This window comes from Mytilus edulis, chromosome 9, assembly GCF_963676685.1.
Source record: "Mytilus edulis chromosome 9, xbMytEdul2.2, whole genome shotgun sequence".
Taxonomy (NCBI): Eukaryota; Metazoa; Mollusca; class Bivalvia; order Mytilida; family Mytilidae; genus Mytilus; species Mytilus edulis.
In genome coordinates, this window is record NC_092352.1 from 11,342,373 (window position 1) to 11,368,031 (window position 25,659).

The 25,659-nt window shown below is 32.0% G+C and overlaps 1 protein-coding gene across 1 annotated transcript in view; it reads right to left on the reverse strand.

The window, feature by feature from the left end:
- Positions 1-23,621, reverse strand: part of LOC139489507 (evolutionarily conserved signaling intermediate in Toll pathway, mitochondrial-like) — a 34,557-nt gene extending 10,936 nt beyond the window's left edge. Inside the window, exon 1 of the mRNA XM_071275990.1 lies at positions 23,542-23,621. The gene's annotated coding sequence lies outside the window, so the exon portion shown is untranslated. The remainder of the gene's footprint in view (positions 1-23,541) is intronic.
- Positions 23,622-25,659: the final 2,038 nt, after the last annotated feature.

Here is a 25,659-nt window from a genome sequence, read left to right on the forward strand (position 1 = left end):
TAAAACTTTGATTTTATTTGAAAACAATTAACGTTTGTGCCCCCCCCCCCCCCCCTTAACCTTAAATTCTTGATCTGCTCCTGCATCGGTTCTTTCTTTACTTTTAACATCAACTGCAGATATTGCCCCTCCCTGTAGGCATCTATCGACCATTTATTTCTTCACTTATAACATCACCTGCTAATATATGACCTGCTGATAATGAACCCTTTTCACACCGTTACGGGCGTGTATATCATGAAAGACTATGTTTTCGTAATTCTTATAAAAAAACAAGTGAAACTGCGAGCTACTGCTCACTGATGATACCCCCGCCGCAAGTGGATAATATTAATAGTGTAAAAATATGCAAGTGTTCGGTAAACAGGAAGTTGTCGAGTGATGAATCTGAAAACGCATCACACGGTATAGCTGACTTATATAAATCCTGAAACCAAATTTCAGAAATCCTTGTATTGTAGTTCCTGAGAAAAATGTGACGAAAATTTTTAACTTGGCTATCATGTGTAAAATCATACAAGTGTTCGGTAAACAGGAAGTAGTCGAGTGATGAATCTGAAAACGCATCACACGGTATAGCTGACTTATATAAATCCTGAAACCAAATTTCAGAAATCCTTGTATTGTAGTTCCTGAGAAAAATGTGACGAAAATTTTCAACTTGGCTATCATGTGTAAAATCATACAAGTGTTCGGTAAACAGGAAGTTGTCGAGTGATGAATCTGAAAACGCATCACACGGTATAGCTGACTTATATAAATCCTGAAACCAAATTTCAGAAACCCTTGTATTGTAGTTCCTGAGAAAAATGTGACGAAAATTTTCAACTTGGCTATCATGTGTAAAATCATACAAGTGTTCGGTAAACAGGAAGTTGTCGAGTGATGAATCTGAAAACGCATCACACGGTATAGCTGACTTATATAAATCCTGAAACCAAATTTCAGAAATCCTTGTATTGTAGTTCCTGAGAAAAATGTGACGAAAATTTTCAACTTGGTCATCATGTGTAAAATCAGACAAGTGTTCGGTAAACAGGAAGTTGTCAAGTGATGAATCTGAAAACGCATCACACGGTATGGCTGACATATATAAATGTTGGTACCAAATTACAGAAAGGGTGGATGTGTAGTTCCTGAGAAAAATGTGACGAAAGTTTCATGGGACGGACTGACTGACGGACGGACTGATGGACGGACTGATGGACGAACGGACTGACAGACAGAGGTAAAACAGTATACCCCCCCCCCCTTTTTTTTAAAGCGGGGGTATAATAAACGAAGAATTCATCTCATTCCGTATCGTATATGTATGCTTTGTTTAAATTGTAAACTCGCCCTGAATATGCCTGAAATATTTGCCACTGAAGTAAAGCCACCAGCTACCTAGCAATGAATCATTTAATCATCAGATAGACATTTTACGTATTTAGACAATGAAATCAGACTAACAATGAACAAAGAAAATGTAATAAGTATAAATAAAAACTATAATACTATAAATTGTAAACTTTATTTTGTTCTGTGCACATCGTCATTATAACTACAAAAATACATTCTCAGATTTGTTTATTATTCGTATATAAGTTGCGGATTTTTTTTTAATCAATAACTGATTATTTTTGGAACATGTCTTAATAAATAAATTTGTAGTATTTACTGTCTTCTGATTGGTTAAAAGTATTAGTTTTATTTTCAATGTTGTCAATTTTTATGGCGATACGCCCACTCTGACGTTGTGTATTCATACGCCAACATGTGTGTACGTACGTTGTTATTGTTAATATGAATAATAAAAAGTTCTTTGAGTCTTATTTTTGGTAGAAATTTATTTATAATGAATGGCAATAATTTATTTTGAATTTATTGACCCATAAAATTAATTTTTGACTCTTCACATTTTACATAATCCGCTTCCGCTTCTATTATATTAAAGCAGAGACATATATATGTCTCTGATTAAAGTATAATAGTTTACTATAGTCTTATCACATACAAACAAATATTAACATGTTCAATGTACATTAATTTCATAAAATTTAGAATGCATGTGTCATTCTTATAAGAACTATTAGACACTGTTATTTACAATATTAAAACATCAGAATAAAACATAGTTTTGTTATTTTAATAAAACAACAAAAAGTGCAATATTACCATGCACATTCAAAGATAAAAATTGATACATGTATATACATTTGCACATAAAAAAATATCATCTCCATAAGACCATTGTAAACAATAGTAATACTATTTCGTCACATTATGGCAGGTTTCTGCTACAGAACTACAAACATTTCCATTTTTATCATCCGATAAAGTTAAAAACATATAATTATGGTGATGATTTATATCAATTAATAAAGACTGGCTTAGATCTTCATGTGAATGACATGTTAACAAAACATGTTTTCATCTTCTATATTATCACAATTAAACACGATGGTTTATCGAAATCTAGTATTTTGTAACGACCAGTTTCAATTTTAAAGGCGCTACTCCACATCTAAATTGAGCATATGTTCTGTTGTGCAATTTTAAATATTGAAAACGATTATTTGTTCATATTTTGATATCAAATGTTCTCAAATGTATTACTAGAAAATATAAAAAGATTGATTGATGGTCGAAAATGACTTTAACATTTAATATCTAATTTGTTTTTAATTTTTTGGGGTAAATAATAACATTAAAGATTATATCCCTAGTGGCGGGAATTCGTTTTCGATCTCTTTCAGAATAAAGTACACAGCAGTTATAAAAGAATATTGTTGAATGATACAAATGCATAATAACAATCCTATTGTTTGGATTTCAGCCTAATAAAATTCATTGTTTGTATTGTATTATGAAAAAATTATTGATGTTGTAATGTTTATGCCCTTTGGGGCCCATAATTGGAAAATAAAATATCTTATCTTATCTTATCTTATTCTTATTCTATTCTTAATAAGTTGACAAAAAACATTGATAAAAAAAACGTGTTATCAAATCCTTGAGTAAATAAAAACATTATTGGGCACACAAAATAATCATTAACTATATCTAATGCATATTAAACGTACACCAAAATACAATTTTTATGACCTGTAGAAATTTTATTAAGCATATCAAATCGAGCTTGAAATGATATCTGTCCAAATAATTACTACAACCATCAATCTGGATGATTGGGAGGAGTGACCAAAATACAACCAGAACCAATCATTTACGAAACATTTTACAGATAAGCACCACCCCATTGTATTATTAATATCTTCCTGGCATGAATGTACACCTATTGTTGAGAAGAACACTAATAAACTTTGACACTGGATCAAGACATACCCACTGCACATTTACAAAAACAAGACGAAAGATAAAAGATAAATACATTTAAACATATCTGCAACTGTTCTCTTGTGCATATTCATTATTGATTATTTCATTGTGAATGTCATTTAAAGAAAGCCAGATAATCATAAAATACAAGTACAATCAGTTCCTAAAAATTAAATAATCATGCTTTTCTCGCAACTAAACATTCGGTGTATCGCGAAAAATAAGTAATAGCCGACAAGTTAGGAAAATTTGAAAAGATTTCGTAAAAGAAATCGGGGGCCGTGTCAACGAAGCTGTCCTAGGATTAAGACATGTCTTATGATGGTCTTAGGACACGTCTTAGTCCTAAGTCGGGTTAACGAAAGTCTCCTAAAATAAGATATGTCCTAAATTTGGTCCTAAAGTTAGGATAAACAAAAAGGTGTCTTAGGATAGTCCTAAAGATTACATCGTCCTAAAACGTAATAAAAACAACAAATATGATATAAACTCAATACTAAAAATACTAATACAACATCATTAGATAAAATAAATAAAAAAAAATATTGTTTAATGTTTGTTAAAGATTTAATTGTATTAGATTAAATTATTTCGTGCTGCCTTTTTTGAAGTCTGAACAATACTATCATCATTAGAAACTGATTTTAAATAATTCAAATATGGTAAAAAGTTTACTTCTTAATTTACCTAATCCTGATTGAATACAAGTAATGAAATAGAGTGGACCTAAGGACAAAACTAGTTTATGTACTAAAATTGCAGCACGAATATCACAAAGTTTTGTGACCATTTACTTTTGTTTTCGTATTAAATTAATTTAATCTTTTATCATATTTAATAACGTATTTATTAGTATTCCGTAAAAACTTTAACTTTTATTTTGCGTTAATTGTTTTCTATATAAGAGTCATCCTCCCTGTCTTTACATATAGGTTCTAAAATACAGTTCAATCTATGTCATACAAATCTTTACATATATTTTCAATTAAATAAATGTGTTAGGATGGTCCTAGGACCATTGTAGTTAGGACTGTCCTAAGACAGCTTTGTTTTACATCCTAAGACATGTCTCAGACACGTCCTAAGACCATCCTAAATAATGTCCTAAGACCTATCTTAGGACATATCCTAGGATACTTTCATTGACACGGCCCCGGATCAATAAAACACATGCAGTTGTCATTTGATAATCTCATTCTTTAAATTATAAAGACAAATTTTGGAAAAAAGGAAAACCGTTTTTCATAATTGTTTAATATTCCCTTTTCACAATAATATGGAAACATTATATAGTAATATATTTTATATTTTATTTTTAAATTGTGACATTCCGTATTGTTCAAGGCTTTATTATTATAAATGCTATAGATAGAAGAAGATCGGTTTTTATCAGAGTTTTTATAGTTTTTTTTGGTCTCGTCTGTTATGTATTTTTTAGAAGTAATACACTTTAGCTACAAATTGATTTTTTGAGACGTGAATACACATTTAAATCGAAATGTTTAGTCCTTTCCTCACAACTCGATGTTCTGTTGACAAACATTTATTGTTGACAAATTGGTATGGACATTTGCTGCTTCGGCACAATAGCCAAATCATTATCTCCTTCAAGACCACGTCTCTGATGTACTTTGAAGCAAAACTGAAAAAGAGTTAAAAAAAATGTAATAAATGCGTAAGAATCAAACGACAACATTTACACAATGGAGAGTATGCATTCTAAAACGATACGTAGCGTAGTGGCTAAACTGTTATGTCATTTTGTCTCTGCTGGGATGCTGTCTCATTGGTAATCCTATTTTACACAGTACAATTTTTAAAATGAAGTATTATTCATTTAATATTTATAATTGACATGTTAAAATTTCTTCGCTTTTTAAAAATTAATAAGTGCCTATTTGATTCGTGTGCCTTGGGTTTCTTTTTAATATTTTTTTTGTTTGTCAATCTTTCTAAGCAACGTCGCATTGTCTATGAATCTAATAGATTTGAACTTAGATATTCTTATAAAATTACCAAACCAAAACAATACATACGTAGTATTAACAGTAAACAGTTCTTTTAATTTGCAGTCTGCAAGTCCCCGTATCTGCTCTACTACTGCTGAGGTGTATGGTTTCCTGTAACGAGATTTAAAAATGATTACTGGAATAGTTATTGGAGTCGTTTTGCCACAAATATTAAGAAAGATTTAAAAAGACATGCATAGTAATATTTAAGATCACGTAGTGCAGTATAGAAACAATTAAAACGTATAGAAAACGTTCCTCATATATGCAAGTAAATACTAAAAAAAACCGACAAAGTTAAACAGTCTCCCAAATGCATTGATTGTTTAATTCTGTTTTTTTAACGCTTTTAGACTCTTTCGTGGTGTCCAGTTTTTCATTATAAGAAAACCACTGACCTTCGATCGGAGAACTGTCAATCCCGGTTAGTCAACTAACATGGAAGTCGAGTGCACCAACACGGGGTTCGAACTCATAACCTCAATGTTTGACTGGTTAGTGATTCCAGTAGTAACTAATTAGACCATTCGGCCACCAAGCCCCCTTTCCAAAAAGAACAAATATTTATTTTTTAAATAAAAATTAAAACCCTGACCACATGCTCACCATCAATATATATGTACAAACAGCCAGCACAGTGAAAACTTACTTCATTTTAAACTGTTGGAGGAGTTATAATTAACTACTAGTATATGCCCATGATGAAACGGAAGGACGGACAGGGATACATAATATCAACCCAATCTTTTACTTGATGAGGCACAACATCTTACATAAAGATGAGAAGTCTAACCGTAAAAGCAACCCTTCGGGAATATGAAAAGAATAAGATAGACTATTAAGTCTTCCTTCTTGAACAAATTACAAAACTTGTAAACGGTGAATGTACTAAAGTGTGGACTTTGTACGACGTATTGGCTACACATACATGTATGTACTCTGCCAGAACTGACTTATGAACTCATATATATCAAAATATACCTGATTAGTGCTGTCTTTTGGACATACGTTTTCATACTATGACGAGTTTTGCTTGCATGTAATGATGATCTTTAACTTTATAAATATTTATGTTTTTATTATGACTTTGCTTTCGATAAAAAGGTATTCCTTAATTATTTGCCGATAAGTAACAATTTATTTTTTCCGGAATAGTTACCTTTTTTACCGGAAAAGTAAGATATTTATTTGCGGAAACGTAAACTTTTTTTGGCGGAAAAGTCATATTTTTTTCCGGAAAAGTAATGCCAATTTGCGGAAACGTAAAACGCCGATGTAATTAAAAAAGGCAATATCTTAAAGAAAAACTGATGGCATTATGCATATTTCTAAACGAAATTATGAAGGATGCAAGTTTTAGTATCCCAATAAAAGGAAGAAGGATTTAAAAAAAAAATGAAACCTTATTTTTATGATTGTATATGTCTAATTTTTATTTTTTATAACAATACATTTTGTTAGTTGATTTCTAGAATGCACAGTCCTGATTGGATAGAATTAGCAGCGATAGTAACGCCTACTGCAAAGATGACATTGGATGATTACGCTTACAATTATGATCCTCTTGGCTATCATAGGTTATATCTCAGACCTCGCCCCGAAGCTGTCTTAGAATGGTCTTACCTAAGATGTCATAAACTTGTCTTTAAACTTTTTTTTTAAATATTTACATTGATTTATGGAAAAATAAATATTTACATTGATTTATGGAAAAATAATGGAATCAACGGAAAAAAATAATTTAAAGGTGGTATGTGTTTCCCATTAATTAATTTAAAGGTGTTTTAAAAATGATATTATTCCTTAATTAGATAATTAAAGAAATAATATAAACTAATAGTGTATCACGTTTTTTTTTTTAAATAATACAACCAATATGAATACAAATATAAAAATTCAAGTACAGATTTGAGAGGGAGAAAAACAATGAACTTAATGTCCATTTTACTTTGTACTAGCAATTTGAATTTGATTTGTCACTGCGGGAGACAGGACGCCTCTTTTAAACGGCAAATAATTAATTTTACAAATTTAACTGTATTAAACAAAATCAAACACCAGTGACCGTGCTACATGAGCACCAATAAAACATACTGCATTATAATTACAGATGAAAGAATGGGTAGAAATTATTCATATATTTTAAATTATAAGTTTTCAATTTATTAGAACATATATTATAGACAAAGTAAATATAAATAAAAGCATTACTGTGTATATATCATAAAAAGTATTAACACATATTTCAAGGGCGATACACAAGTCCCATGCATCAATTATATATATATATGTATACTAGTAAACAAATGAAACAATACACAACTTTTTTTTCGAATTCCGAAGATGAATTTTTCATTATACACCACAAATATTGAATATAGTAATACCGAATAACCACGGAACTATAATTCCGTTTATTAAAAAAATATTTTTTTTGCTTCCAGACGTCAGTCATTGAGCGAAATTATTTTTTATTTGGACAAAATTTACAAAAAAAGACAATTTTTAGAACAGAAGTTTCAATCAATGATGCCAACCTTTCACTTAAAGGTTTAGACAATATTTCCCATCAATTTGTTTTGAAAAAACATACAGTTGATTATATGTAAATCGAAATTCGGCCCCGTAAGAAATCGGTAAACTGTATACATTATCCCTTCATTTTAATGCCACATACAGTATTTGTTAAGTGAAATTGAAATTGAAATACATAGTAACAAACTAAAAACTAATCTGAAATGATTCGAATTTACAGTGTGGTGTTTTCAGATTTTAAGCATTGATTTGGAACGTAAACACATTTCTATTTAATTTTTTGAGATTACCAAAAAAAAAAAACGAACAATATTTCAACCCATTATTTTAAACAAAACTTGATTAGCAGATTGCATATTTTAAAACAAATTTGAAATTTGTTGCAGTACTTTAAAAATTGTGTGTCAAATTAATTGGAAACTTAACATATACCCTCACGACACTTACCAAAGAGGAAATCCTGGATAATCATAGGTCTGTTCTTTGTTCCTTTGGTATTTCAACCAAAGATGAAGAACTGGATCTTCCATCACTGTATTGGATACCTAAACTACATAAGTGTCCTTACAAACAGCGGTATATTGCTGGGTCTTCCAAGTGCTCCACAAAACCTCTTTCTAAATTATTAACATCCATTTTATCAGCAATCAAAGACGGGCTTCAAAGTTATTGTGAAACTGCCTATTCTAGAGGTGGCGTGAATCAGATGTGGATACTTAAAAATTCCAAAGATCTTTTAGAGTACATACAATCTAACTCTCTTTCATCTTGTAACAGTATTAAAACATTTGACTTCTCTACTCTTTACACAAGTATTCCACATTCCAAACTTAAAGACAAATTAAAAGAGTTGGTATTACTTTGCTTCATAAAAAAGAATGGCCAACGTAGATACAAGTATCTTGTCTTAGGGAGGGATAAATCCTACTTTGTAAAGAATCACTCTGATTCAAACAAAAAATTCTCTGAAACCGATATTATCAAGATGCTTGATTTCTTGATTGACAACATATTTGTTACGTTCGGAGGACGTGTTTTTCAACAGACTGTCGGCATACCAATGGGAACAAACTGTGCCCCTCTACTTGCTGACTTGTTTCTTTATTATTATGAGGCTGACTTCATGCAGGAACTTCTTAGGAAGAAAGATAAGAAGTTAGCAATATCCTTTAACTCTACTTTCCGCTATATAGATGACGTTCTTTCACTAAACAATTCAAAATTTGGTGACTATGTGGAACGCATCTATCCCATCGAATTGGAGATAAAGGATACTACAGATACAGTTAAGTCAGCTTCATATCTTGACTTACATCTAGAAATTGACAATGAGGGTCGGTTGAAGACAAAACTTTACGACAAAAGAGATGATTTCAGCTTTCCAATTGTGAACTTTCCATTTCTAAGTAGCAACATTCCAGCAGCACCTGCATACGGGGTATATATCTCTCAATTGATACGATATTCCCGTGCTTGCATTTCCTATCATGATTTTCTTGATAGAGGGTTACTGCTCACAAGGAAGCTATTAAATCAAGAGTTCCAAATGGTGAAGTTGAAATCATCCCTTCGTAAATTTTACGGACGCCATCACGAGTTGGTTGACCGTTATGGAATAACCATTTCACAAATGATATCGGATATGTTCCTCACGTCGTAACTACAATCCCCTTCCCTTTCATGAATTTGACCTACCGAATTAGACTATTTACCGGATTTGTAATCACATAAGCAACACGACGGGTGCCGCATGTGGAGCAGGATCTGCTTACCCTTCCGGAGCACCTGAGATCACCCCTAGTTTTTGGTGGGGTTCGTGTTGTTTATTCTTTAGTTTTCTATGTTGTGTCATGTGTACTATTGTTTTTCTGTTTGTCTTTTTCATTTTTAGCCATGGCGTTGTCAGTTTGTTTTAGATTTATGAGTTTGACTGTCCCTTTGGTATCTTTCGTCCCTCTTTTAATGCTACATTCTGCCAAAATAATTTGAATCCTATGATTTTCCCGGAATTTAGTTTCTTTCCGACAGGTGTTGATTTTTATAATCATATGCAAATACATGGTAAATGAAAAGTTTTGAAATAGTGCATCTCATTTTGTTTTATATTAAATACTTTTTGATCAATTTGATTCAAAAGTCGTGTATGGTTTCTTTTGTTAAATAATATATAATGAATATCAAATATTTGTCTTACCTTATTATACTGATTATAATTTTGTCATCTTTTGGAAAACTGGTGGAACATTTTTCAACGGATTTTCACGCACAACAAAAATGGAAGAAAGGATTTAAATATATATAGACATCAAAATTATTTGCTGAAGGAAAAAGTATAGTAATGAAATATTATTAGCTGTAAATGTTTAAATATCCCAAGAAAACTTTATTGACATATGCCAGAAAGAAATAAAATTGCCAAAGAAAATATTCCAAATGGTTATCTCGGTGTTGAAAAAGATTTATATAACGAAGTCATCAAGTCACAGACTTTAAGACAATAAATCGAATGTTAATTATATACAAGTGTGGTACAAACACATAATACAATGATAAAAGAAAGTAAACTGGCCAGACATCACACATTTTTTTAGACATAAAATATCAGGAATCTAGTCTTCGTATCTATAGAAATTACACTTATATTCATGTATGTATAAAGGTTTTTTTTAAAGAATGCAATTGAAAAAGATGGGATCTTTTTTGGTGAGATTTAAAAGCAATATGAATGTTTTCTATATCTGTATAGAATCAATTAATAAAATTAGAATGGAAATGGGGAATTCGTCAAAGAGACAGCAACACCACAGGCACTTGTTTCTATCCATTGGAAGACCCACTATCGTTTCTATCCATTGGAAGGGTCGATAGTGGGTCTTCCAATGGATAGAAACAAGTGCCTGTGAACAACCCGACTAAAAAGGAGAAAACAGCCAAACGCCATCCCTGAACGGGTCTTCAATACAGCGATAATATCTCGCACCGGGAGTGTGTTACAGTTGGCCCTAAAACGAAAATGTGTAATCCAAAAGCAAAATTGTAAATTAAGTCGAGCGTAAACAGACCATAACACATGCTATACTACCAAGTCAACACACAAGTTTAGACTACAATTGCTTTTATAAATGAATAGGAAAAACTGTTAAAACATCAATGGAAAAAAATCCATTTGCAAAGCTAATGCATATAATTAAAAGAAGCTGACCTATTTTGAAAAAGAGAAAATATTGTGTTTTGATTATCTGTAATTAATGCAATAATTTCTGCGGAAAACGATGACAAAAGTCGACACATAATTTCAAAGATGAGAATCAAATATTCAAATATCTGCAAAAAGGCATTCAATTTTTAAGCTGAGTTTTAGTGTGGATTTTTTAATTTTAGGCCGATATTCGATTTGAAAAAAACCAAAAGAGTGCAACAAAATAGAATCGCTTTTTTGCCTTAAATTAATGTATTTGATAAGAACATAATCTGTAAATATAACACCAATTCGGCATCTATTAACTATATGATGTATATTCATTAGGTATTGAGAATACACCGACTTATATCTATTTATTTGTTGGCTAGAGTATAGTATATATAATGTGATAGCAAAGAAAATCCGATTGATAAATCGCAATTTGAATTAATAATTAGATTAAGAAAACCTATTAAACAAATGTTATTATATATGTATTCATCGGAATGTTTATTATACAAGTTAATGTGAATAGATTCAAGCAAATATACATCGACTGAATAATAGACTGTTTTCATTAACGTACAGTGGCAAGTATATTTCATGCATATTCATGGCCCAGGCCTGATGATTTTTTTTTTGCACTTAACAGTTTCTGCAAGTTGGGTTGAAAAAGAGGGTTAAAATTTAAATCTGCATTATAAAGTGAGATTAATTCGAATCGTAGCAAATCTTTATACATTTCGACAAGTTTTCCTACGAAAACATGGCATTATAGGATATGTATGTAGCAAAGGTTATTAAAAGATGTGAAAATATATTTAATTCTTTCTAAACGACGCTCACGGCTTCGTGTTTCCATTCTAACAAAACAGCCAAATGAAAGTTCACAGGTTTGAATGCTGGACGTGACATATCAGGTCAACTCCCGGAAGAAAACGTATATATAATATAATACGTAATAAGATTTGAAGGACAACGAAACACAGAATTCAGAATTTAGCTCAAGGTATCTACAGAACTAAAGTAATGTTAGTGTTAGCTGATCGAATGGGCTGGATATATTATTTCGTTGTGTACATACATATTTATGTATATGTGTGTCAAATACGTTTTGTTAAAAAAAAACAAAAAACGTTTTCACTCTTTTTAGTCTTTGGGGAAATTTTGTCTTCCAAGACATTTGTTTTGCATGAACACGTATAACTTTTGTGTTTTTAATCAGAGAATTGAACGTTATTTTCAAGTTAATTTGTCAAAAAGTTGCCCTTTTTTACCGATATCAAAATGTTTAAACATTACATTTAGTGTGGAAAAATACTGTCAAAAATACATCGTAGTCTGTCCAACTATAGTTTGTTGATTGCAGTTGTTGAAAGTGGCAAACATCACATAACTAGCAAGTTTGGCGAAAATTATATTAACCATTCACTCAAACCTGATGGCTACATTCAAAATTGCTATATCTTCTCGATTTTTGACACCTGTGATAAGAAAATAATTATTTTCATGAAGAATTTATATATCTTTTTTATATATAAAAAAAAGGAGGTGTGGTTTGACTGACAATGAGACAACTCTCCACAAGAGACCAAAATGATACAGACATTATTAACTATAGGTCAACGTACGGCCTTCAACCATGAGCAAAACCGATACCATAAAGTCATTAATATAAAAGGCCGCGAAATGACATTATCAAACAATTCAAACGAGAAAATTAACGATCTTACTTATGTACAAAAATACACATTATACATTTATTTCTATAAAGCAAAAATAAAATAAAATGAGCTTGTACAAATCAATCAACAGATTTTCTAGTTGTTTGGGTTATATATTTGACACGTTATATTTATACCATAGACAGTATTGGTTCTGGATTGACAAGGTCTTGGTTCTAGATTTACATGTTTAGTTCTTGACTAACACGTTATATTTAAACCATATACAGTCTTGGTTCTAGATTTACATGTTTGGTTCTGGATTAACACTTTATATTCAAACCATAAACAGTCTTGGTTCTGGATTGACCAGGTCTTGGACGGTTCTCGATTTACATGGTTGGTTCTGGATTAACACGTTATATTTATTTCAGAACAAAGCATATAAATCTAGAACCAAGACCTTGGCAATCTAGAACCAAGACCTTGGCGATATAGAACCAAGACTGTATTACCATATACAGTCTTGGTTCTGGATTGAAAAGGTCTTGGTTCTAGATTTACATGCTTTGTTATATTTATACCATATACAGTCTTGGTTCTGGATTGACAAGGTCTTGGTTCTAGATTTACATGTTTGGGTCTGGATTAACAAGTTATATTTATACCATATACTGACTTGGTTTTGGATTGACAAGGTCTTGGTTCTAGATTTACATGTTTGGTTCTGGATAAACACGTTATATTTATACCATATACAGTTTTGGTTCTGGATTGACCAGATCTTGGTTCTCGATTTACATGTTTGATTCTGGATAAACACGTTATATTTATACCATATACAGTTTTGGTTATGGATTGACAAGGTCTTGGTTCTAGATTTACATTTTTTGTTCTGGATTAACACGTTATATTTATACCATATACAGTATTGGTTCTGGATTGACATGGTCTTGGTTCTAGATTTACATGTTTGGTTCTAGATTAACACGTTCTATTTATACCATATACAGTCTTGGTTCTGGATTGACAAGGTCTTGGTTCTCGATTTACATGTTTGGTTCTGGATAAACACGTTATATTTATACCATATACAGTATTGGTTCTGGATTGGCAAGGTCTTGGTTCTAGATTTACATGTTTGGTTCTGGATAAACACGTTATATTTATACCATATACAGTATTGGTTATGGATTGCCAAGGTCTTGGTTCTAGATTTACATGTTTGGTTCTGGATTAACACGTTATATTTATACCATATATACACTGACTTGGTTCTGGATTGACAAGGTCTTGGTTTTCGATTTACATGTTTGGTTCTGGATTAACACGTTATATTTTTACCATATATACACTGACTTGGTTCTGGATTGAACAGGTCTTGGTTCTAGATTTACATGTTTGGTTCTAGATTAACACGTTCTATTTATACCATATACAGTCTTGGTTCTGGATTGGCAAGGTCTTGGTTCTAGATTTAAATGTTTGGTTCTGGATAAACACGTTATATTAATACCATATACAGTATTGGTTATGGATTGCCAAGGTCTTGGTTCTAGATTTACATGTTTGGTTCTGGATAAAAACGTTATATTTATACCATATACAGTATTGGTTCTGGATTGACCAGGTCTTGGTTCTAGATTTACATGTTTGGTTCTGGATTAACACGTTATATTTATACCATATACTGACTTGGTTCTGGATTGACAAGGTCTTGGTTCTAGATTTACATGTTTGGTTCTGGATTAACACGTTCTATTTATACCATATACAGTTTTGGTTCTGGATTGACAAGGTCTTGGTTCTCGATTTACATGTTTGGTTCTGGATTAACACGTTACATTTATACCATATACTGACTTGGTTCTGGATTGACAAGGTCTTGGTTCTAGATTTACATGTTTGGTTCTGGATTAACACGTTATATTTATACCATATACTGACTTAATTCTGGATTGACAAGGTCTTGGTTCTAGATTTACATGGTTGGTTCTGGATTAACACGTTATATCTATACTATATACTGACTTAGTTCTGGATTGACAAGGTCTTGGTTCTAGATTTACATGGTTGGTTCTAGATTAACACGTTCTATTTATACCATATACTGACTTGGTTCTGGATTGACAAGGTCTTGGTTCTAGATTTACATGTTTGGTTCTGGATTACCACGTTCTATTTATACCATATACTGACTTGGTTCTGGATTGACCAGGTCATGATTCTAGATTTACATGTTTGGTTCTGGATAAACACGTTGTATTTATACCATATACAGTCTTGGTTCTGGATTGACCAGGTCTTGGTTCTAGATTTACATGTTTGGTTCTGGATTAACACGATATATTTAAACTATTAACAGATTTGGTTATGGATTGACAAGGTCTTGGTTCTCGATTTACATGGTTGGTTCTAGATTAACACGTTCTATTTATACCATATACAGTTTTGGTTCTGGATTGACCAGGTGTTGGTTCTCGATTTACATGGTTGGTTCTAGATTAACACGTTCTATTTATACCATATACAGTTTTGGTTCTGGATTGACCAGGTCTTGGTTCTAGATTTACATGTTTGGTTCTGGATTAATCAGTTATATTTAAACTATTAACAGATTTGGTTCTGGATTGACAAGGTCTTGGTTCTCGATTTACATGGTTGGTTCTAGATTAACTCGTTCTATTTATACCATACACAGTTTTGGTTCTGGATTGCCAAGGTCTTGGTTCTAGATTTACATGTTTGGTTCTGGATTAACACGTTATATTCAAACCATAAACAGTCTTGGTTCTGGATTGACAAGGTTTTGGTTCTAGATTTACATGTTTGGTTCTGGATTAACACGTTACATTTATACCATATACTGACTTGGTTCTGGATTGACAAGGTCTTGGTTCTAGATTTACATGTTTGGTTCTGGATTAACACGGTATATTTATACCACATACTGACTTTGTTCTGGATTGACAAGGTCTTGGTTGTCGATTTACATGTTTTGTTCTGGATTAACACGTTACATTCATACCATATACTGACTTGGTTCTGGATTGGCAAGGGTTCTAGATTTACATGTTTGGTTCTGGATTAACACGTTATATTTATACTATATACTGACTTGGTTCTGGATTGACAAGGTCTTGGTTCTAGATTTACATGTTTGGTTCTGGTTTAATAAGTTATATTTATACCATATTCAGTTTGGGTTCCGAATTGACCAGATCTTGGTTCTAGATTTACATGTTTGATTCTGGATTAACACGTTATATTTCTACCATATACAGTCTTGGTTCTGGATTGACAAGGTCTTGGTTCTAGATTTACATGGTTGGTTCTAAATTAACACGTTCTATTTATACCATATACTGACTTGCTTCTGGATTGACCAGATCTTGGTTCTAGATTTACATGCTTTGTTCTGGATTAACACGTTACATTTATACCATAAACTGACTTGGTTCTTGATTGACAAGGTCTTGGTTCTAGATTTACATGTTTGATTTTGGATTAACACGTTATATTTCTACCATATACAGTCTTGGTTCTGGATTGACAAGGTCTTGGTTATAGATTTACATGGTTGGTTCTAGATTTACACGTTCTATTTATACCATATACAGTCTTGGTTCTGGATTGACCAGATCTTGGTTCTAGATTTACATGTTTTGTTCTGGATTAACACGATATATTTAAACTATTAACAGTTTTGTTTCTGGATTGACCAGGTCTTGGTTCTCGATTTACATGGTTGGTTCTAGATTAACACGTTCTATTTATACCATATACAGTTTTGGTTCTGGATTGACAAGGTCTTGGTTCTAGATTTACATGTTTTGTTCTAGATTAACACGTTATATTTATACCATACTAGAACACACCCGTGATATCACGGGTCCGTGACTGAATTAAAGTATATATATTACTATGCGCAAGCCTTATTTTAGTATTAGTATTGTCATCTGATAAAGCCATGCCGATTATAAGATACACGGTTTTTCTCTGCTTTCAAGTCTTTCTGTTTGAACCCGTCGCACTGAAACAATAATATTAATTATTTGGAAAACAAAAGGTCCTGGAATGGAGTATTTTTTAATCAACAGCATTGTCCTATATAAGTTATAAATAAAGTTGAATTCTTTGCTTCGCTGTTTTACGTCATGCCCACTAACAAATTGAAAACTGTACCTATACGCCTTATTTTTAGTCCAGATTTTTTGTATTCGTATTGTTATCTTAGAAAGTCTTACTGATTAAAATACTATAATAGGTAACAATTTGACAATTTAGTAGTGTCAACCCTGTGGTTATGACCCGTGTATATAGCATATTAATCCTGAATACAACGTTTGGTGGTGCGCCTGTCAGATGCGGAACGTACAGATAAGGTAATAGGTAACAGGTGAATATACTATTGGTATCGGTAGCGGACTCGACCCGGAACTTCTTAATTATTGGCAATATTAATTACGTGGAAAACAAAAGGGCCTGGAGTGGTGTAATTTTTAATCTACACCTTTGTACTATATTAGTTATATATAAAGTTGAATTCTGTGATTCGTCGTTTTTACGTGATGACGGCTGACAAATTGGACCTCGTAATTTTAGTATTATAGATACTGACTTGGTTCTGGATTGACCAGGTCTTGGTTCTATATTTACATGTTTGGTTTTGGATAAACATGTTATATATATATATATGGATACATCTGTTGTAGGGTTGTCACTGACTCAGACGTACTTATGAATATAATTATTTTCTGTGACTGTATCTTACATTAATTTGTAGGATCCTTTACTATAGATAATTTAGCTGATCTGTAACAATCACATCTTCATGCCTTATATATCATGTACTGTAGTACGCCGCTAGATTAAAACTGACGTGGAAAGGTAACACATGGCCAGCGAAAGCTCTTTTTTTGAGAGCCCAGGTGGTCGTGTGGTCTAGCGGGACGGCTGCAGTGCAGGCGATTTGGTGTCACGATATCACAGTAGCATGGGTTCGAATCCCGGCGAGGGAAGAACCAAAAATTTGCGAAAGCAAATTTACAGATCTAACATTGTTGGGTTGATGTTTAGACGAGTTGTATATATATATATATATATATATATGATTCCATATACAGACTTGATTCATATATACACGTAATATACTAGTATATATAGACATAGGTTTATCGTGATTCAGTCTTTTTCGAAGGGAAAGAAGATTTTGAAAATTCAGAGGGGGGAAATAAAGTGTAAGTTTAACAATGAATTACATTGATTTACGTTACAATAACATTAGGGTCTGGATGGGGCATTCATGAAGAAATATGGCAAATAAATATAACACGTATAATGAATAGAGAAAATGAACTGAAAATAAAATAATTATGTTATACGTTACTGATTAAAGAAACGAGTTATGTACAGAATAAAGAATTCCTCCAATTACAGAAAATTTGAATTGTAAAATTATTTTAATGGGAATTTTACAAAATAAGCGTTATTCTTACAGATAAAGAAAAATGCCCTAAACATTTAAAGAATACAGAAATTTAAGAACCCTATCCATACCATTTTACTTGGCTTCGTCCTTATTTTAATTAAGGGGACGGGCATTTGGTATTCTTGGTTTTTGTGGAATCAGGGGCGTAGCTAGGCAATTTTGATGTGTACGCAATGCCGTAGAAGGAAGTCATACGGCGGTGGGTCTTGGGCTGCTCAAGGCCCCCAGAAGCTCTGGGGGTAAATTGGGCAAAATCCTGCATTCTCACAACTTCCGAGGACTTAAAATGACCTCACAGAAATCTTACTTTTAGGAGAAACAAGTCAACTTTGGAAATAAATAATCAGAGAAAAATAAAGAAACCCGTACTGTTGGCTTAACAATTTGTTTTTTTCCTTATGTGTAGTGTTTTAAAATGGCTTGATAAGGTATATTTTATTTGTTACCTAATCATGCTGAACCCACTTTACATTAGAAAAACTAATTTCTAAGCCAACACTGTGCAACTTAAATGGTATTTTTTTTTTATTGAGAAAATACATAAATAAAAATTCGAATCACATATATCTTTATGTTTTATTTTATGAGTGAACAAGCAGTGTTTTTCAGCTTTTTTATTTCTCTCAAAGTTGATTCTGAAAAATCAATGCCCATTTCCTTTCTTTTTTTCTACTAAAGATGTCCAAAACCGTGTCTGCTTTGATTTTTTTTTCGGTATATGTTCAAAAGACCGAGTCCATATAAACGATTCGTTTTCATTGTATTTTTCAAGTAGGTCTCCACTCTTCTCATCGAGACCGGCATACGACGGACGGATCAACAGAGAGACGGACGGACAGACGGATGCACAGACAAGAAAGCACAATGCCCATCTATTATCGTGGGTAGGGCATAACAAAATCAAATCAATTTTATTTCTTCAACAATATTAAATAAAATTCTAAAAATTTGCTAGTAAGTAAAGGTTAAAAATGGTAGTAAAGGGTGGGGTTTGGATGGTGGATCAGTAATTTTTTTTTATTCAAATTAGGATTACGGAAAACAAAAACTTTAAAACTGAAAGCATGGAAAATACGCACTTTTATTTAAATTTGGGAACATGTAACTTGTTGAACGAAAAAGGCACCCGTCTTTCACAAAAATTAAAAAAAGTGAAAACACGTTGAACGTCAAATGAAAAAAAAAACGATGAGTACAGTTGCACGAAAACTTTACCCTTTACCACCCCCGTTAAACTTAAGTTGGACTAGACTGTTTTTAAACTTATACATACCTCACAGGAAATTCATAAGAATGAATTGATGTCCATGGTCTCTTAAGAATGTCATATTTTATTTCATCAGTTATTTTGGAATCTTCAGAAAAGATGCCAGGGTAAGGAGGCATAGAAGACGTAACAATTGTGTTTTGACACCCGGAGGACTCAGTCATTTTAAATTGTTTGCATCAGCAACATAATTACGATGTTGGTTTCGTAAATGAAAAGGGAAGACTAGTTTTCGGAACGGAATATAGCTACAAACATCATTAACATATTTGTATATTTTTTTTCATTAACTTCATTACTTTAGTTTTATTCTAACTGTATTTACCATATTTTTATTTTTGCTGAATGTTTGATGTGTACGCAACTGCGTTTTTGCGTACGGGTTGCTACGCGCCTGCATATACATTGCATACATTTATAGTATAAAAAGTCAAGTATGATAATAATGTTTAATACAACTTGATAAAATGTGATGAAAAAAAAAATAAACATGATAACATGATCAGTTTTTAATATTTTTGATACAGGTAGGTTGATTTCAATAAATGATCTGTTATTTTGTATTTGAAAGAATTAACATTTGTAATATTTCTTAACGGTATTGGCAAATTATTCCACAAGAATGGTCCAGAATACATAAAAGATTTTTTTGAACAATTCTGTTTTTGGTTTAGGGAGTATGAGGTTTCCTTGAACAGCATTTCTCAAGGGGTATGGATTTCTGTCTGAAACATAATGAAACTTGTTAGTAAGATATGATGGGGCATCATTTTTAATGCACTTAAATGTCATCACTAACTTATGATATTTTATTCTCTGTTCAACTGTCATCCAGTTTAAATGTTTGAATAAGGGTGCAGAAGGAGCGAATGGGTCTAGATTTAGAAATTTTTTAATCTTTAATAGTAGATATAGTCTAGATGATATTTTTGAGCAGATCACATCAATTTGGTTTGTCCATGTGAGGGAAGGGTCAATTTTAATGCCTAAAAGACTTTCACATGTGGAAGATTGTATAACTTGATTGTTAATAGTTAAACAACTCTCATTGTAATGTGGCATTGCTCTTTGCTTCTTTCCAATAATCATATATTTTGTTTTATTTTTATTGATGAACATATTGTTATCATTGCACCATTCCTCTACACCATGTAAATCTTCTTGTACCTTTGACTGTAGAGTTTGATAACAATTACCAGAAAGATGTAAAGTTGAATCATCGGCATATAAATCAGTGCAACAATTTTGCATATAAATAGGAAGGTCGTTTATGTATAATATAAACAGAAGGGGCCTAATATGGAGCCTTGGGGGACACCATACTTGATATAAAGTTTTTCAGAATGAGCATTACCAATTTGTACTTGTTGAGTTCTTTCATTCAAATATGATTTAAAAAAAGAAACAGCAGTATTATCAAATCCATAAATTTCAAGTTTTTTACAGAGCATATCATGATCTACTACATCAAAAGCTTTCTTAAAATCCAACAGGACTGCTAAGTTGATATCACCATCATTCATATCCTGTATCCATTTATCTATGATATTGATAAGGGCAGTTTGGCAAGAGTGTTCTTGTCGAAACCCAGACTGTGCTGGGTGTAAAAGATCTAATCTTTTTAGGTAGTCATACAAATGTTTTGAAACATGCTTTTCTAAAAGTTTTGATAAAACAGGAAGTACAGAAATTGGTCTATAATTTGTTGCCATGAATTTTTCACCAGCTTTAAAAACTGGGGTTACTCTTGCATTCTTTAGAACACTGGGTAATGTACTTGTATCTATTATTCTGTTAAAAATGTAAGTTAAAGATGACGTTATGAAAGGAGCACTCAATTTTAAAAATTTTGGTTCTATGTTATCAAATCCGGTGGATTTATTAATGTCAAGTTTGATCATCTCATTAAATAGACCATTTATTGTGACTGGTGCAATTGAAAATTTTACTTGTTCTGACTTATTAAATTTCTTTTGTACAAATTGATTTAATTTTGCATAATCATGAGTTTTGCTCATACATCTGTCAGTCCTCAGGTTTTCAACACAAGATGTAAAAAACTTATTAAAACATTACAAATGTCACTGACATTATTAGTTTTAACACCATCTTCATTTAAAAGTTCATATGGCTTTTCTTGTTGGGATGGGTTAAGACTTTGAATACATTTCCACAAATCTTTAGAAGCTTTTGAATCTTTTACCATCTTTGAACAAAATTTTCTTTTTGATTCATCGATTATGTGTTTTGTCCTGTTTCGCCAAAATTTGAACTCGGACCACATTCCTAATTTATGGTATTTCTCTCTAATTTTTCCATTATTGAACCATTCAGGTTGTCTGTCTAGGTTTCTGACACAGAATGAATGTAGTCTAAGAACTTAAAACATTTAATTTTAAATTGGACTTTTACCTATTGTGGTCCTTTATCAAAAATCTTAATACGTGGTTTGAGGCACTTGTCGCAGAAAAAAAAATCCTATATATGTAGACTTAGGGGTCGCCCATTTGACATTCTGGGGGGGGGGGGGGGGGCAGGAGGATTTGTTTTTGATCGGTTATTTATTTTTGTAATCTAAGAGGACAAATTATTCATTTTCTGCACTATTGAAGCAAGATTTTTCATTTCCATTAAAGCAAGGGACTCATGATTATTCATTTTCACAACTGTATTTATGATATTCGAAAACATACAATTTTTAAATGATTTGTTTATTATAAACAACATATTTGTGTTTCCTTTAAATTTTTATTTTGACATTTTTTTTGCATGCTGTGTTGATGTGCACGCAACTGCGTGTTGGCGTATAGGGAGCTACGCGCCTGGGAATTGGCTATTTATTTACCACTGTTGGTAGGTATATGCATTTTTTTAAACGGATTTCTTCCCCTAACTCTCCCCCGAAAATAAAATAGTCGTCCACTAAACAGAATTTAATAAAAAGTCGCTTTCGTTTTGACGTTTTTGTTATGTAGACATTACGTAGATAATCATATTATTTTTTTCTCATTTAAAGATTTTAATCATTTACATGCCTACATAAATAAACTACGTCAAACTTATCTTTCTCTTTAAATTCCAACCTCTGTTTTACTCATATGCCAAAAAAATTCTGGTCGATAAAAGTAATTTTCACATGGGAGAAAATGCTTGTGTAATTGTAATCATATTTTGATATTTTAGAAATACCCATCATAAATGTAGTATTGTAGATCGTTGTACCTGATATCTATGAAAAAACACATATTACATTCTAATATTGAATAACTTATGAATATTTTAATATGTATGAAACTGGAACTAGTAAATAAATGTATTAATTAGTCCCAGATAAAAAATAAATACACATATATTTTTTACTTTACTGGCACAGTGAAGCGTTCATCAACACTAAGCTTTCAATAATTTCTTTTTCTTACAATTTTATCTTCAAAATTGAGGTCAACAAGCGTTTGTAATTAATTACGATAGAACTGGAATCAAATTCATGAGGGTCTGGATTGAAGGGGAGGGGCTTTTTTTATGTCTTTATTCTTTGATTTTGAGTTCATTTTTTTCTAATATTTATTATTTATTTTGCATGCCCATTATTCTTTATTCTTTGTAAGTGTGCACCATACACTTGTTTATTAATTTTATTATCATTTTTGCCAATATTCTATATTTTTCATTCATTTTACCCTTTATTCTGCACTTTTTTTTACCATTATTCCCTTTTCTGTAAACCCCATCCAGACTCCTATTCACGCCAAACAGAACCTGAGAACAGAACATAAATTTATGTGCCTTTAACAGAGAAAAATATTTAAATGTTGCCATTTTATTCGTACATTTTATTATTATCAGTTCAACAGTTTAATGATGTCCAATGATAATTGTATACAAATGGTGTTGATTTCAGCTACTTAAAATTTGATAATAAATCCGGTATCGTGACAGTTCACATCATCTTTTGGGTAGATATATATGTCTATTTGTAGGCTATAACGCAGGTGTAAAATATGGTTCTACTTTCACTTCCGGCTCTTAATTGACATAGGTTCTGATTTCACACACGCTGATGGGTACTGTTGAAAATATTTCACCGACTGCTAGCCGGAAAAGGCTCAGTTTTTGTAAATGTGACACAAAGTCCGGAGAGGAACGTGTTAATCCGGAAATTGGTATATAGAGAAGATAAATTTGAATAGAGGACCCAGTAATTATAGGCATAGTCAGACAGTACGTGTGTTTTAGGGTTGCACTAAAGGAAGATTCTTCAAAAATGGTCTGGGTAGATTTATGATACAAGATCCACATCAAAGACCTACCAGATGGAGTATAATCAGATAAATTTGGAAAATTTGTAAAATTCAGCGTAAAAAAACAATGTCAGAAATGGACATTTATCAATTCAATTATATACTGTCAGTCTAGATCACCCTCAGATTTTGGTTGGCTTCATGTTACCAAGACTAGTTCTCTGTGTTGTTATTTGTATACTTTTATATTTAGTAATTTTAATTTTTGCCCTTTGGCTTGACATTTTTATACCGGCAGAGAAAATTCTAAAAAAAACTTGAAAAAATACAAGAGAGTGCATTGAGATTTGTATATGACGACTACTGATCATCCTCTGAAACTCTTCTTGAGACACAAAGGTTCCAACCCTACAAGTAAAACGCATCAGGACAATGGCACTTGAGACTTATAAAAGTTTTAAATAATTTGGCTCACAAAATTTACTCCAAATTAAACACACTAAATATTCTTTTAGATACAGTAATATTTTGGAAATACCACTGGTAAGAACTACTTCATATGGAAAAAAATCTTTTAGTTTTGCTGCTGCTTCTTTATGGAATAGCATACCAGACCATTTCAGGACTGTTAACAGCTTCTCACATTTTTAAAGTCTTGTTCAGACAGTCCTGGAGTGGAACAGAATGTTTTTGCTCTGCCTGTAGATAATTTGTGTTGCTATTTTTATGCTTAACCCTTTTTATGCTGCATTAAGTAATAACAGCTAGCATTGTAACTGAAATTTTGTTTTTACATTTTGTTTGAAAGATTTAAATTTTTTACTTTATAAATCAGTCATAAATATCATAAATTATTTAAAAAATAATTTTTAAACTGCAAATTTTTCAAGATTTAGTGCTTCATATATATGTTTTGGTATTTCGCAAGATACATGTATATGCTATTGCTTAGAGTTAATTTTTGGTGCTGCTTTTTATTATTTATTTTGTATGCTGCATGCCTTGTTTTATTTGTTATTGCATATGTTTTTATATTCCGGGTGAAAAGCTCAATAGAGCTTATGTTTGTACTGTTTGTCAATATGCCGAATCCAAATAAAGTTTTACTTACTTACTTACTTGTATAGTATGCTTTTGTCTTTATTACCGTTTTTTTAGTAGATTAAGTGGGAGGGGCAGATGGGTTCTTAAAATAAACATTGTGGCCTGGTAAGAGCTGGAAAGAAATAACCTCGCTTAAGACAGGAAGAAAAATTAATATTCAATAACATAACATACAGGAAACAATTGGGTACAAAAAATAAAAAGATTTTAGCGCACTTAGCATCTTAAAAGAAATAAGCCTGCGTGGCAACAGGTAACAATGAATAGTAAATCGCAAAAAAATGCTTCAATCGCCCCCTTCCACCAATAAAATAAATCAGAAATAAATCAAAAACAAATCAAAAATAAATCAAAAAGTCGTTTCATAAGTACACCACCTTGTGAAGGAAACACCCTCTTAGACCGTTTTATATAAACCTCTCGTCTCCTAACTAAACACCTAGTGAATGCAACTCCTCTACGACAATTTTACAGAAAGCCATCGTCTCCTAACTACAACACCTTTTGAAGGCAACTCCTCTAAGACCGTTGTATAGAAACCTCTCGTCTCCTAAATTTAACACCTATAATGAATACAACTCATCTACGACAATTTTACAGAAAAACTACAACACCTTTTGAAGGAAACTCCTCTGAGACCGTTTTATAGAATTCTCTCGTTTCTTAATTACAACATAAGTGAAGACCACCGCCCCTACGACCATTTAACAATTCCCCTGGTCTCCTTGTGATGGCAACTCCTCTAAGACCATTTTATAGAAACCTCTTGTCTCCTAACTTCAACACCTAGTGAAGACAACTCCTCAACGGCCATTTTACAGAAACCCCTCGTCTCCTAACTACAAC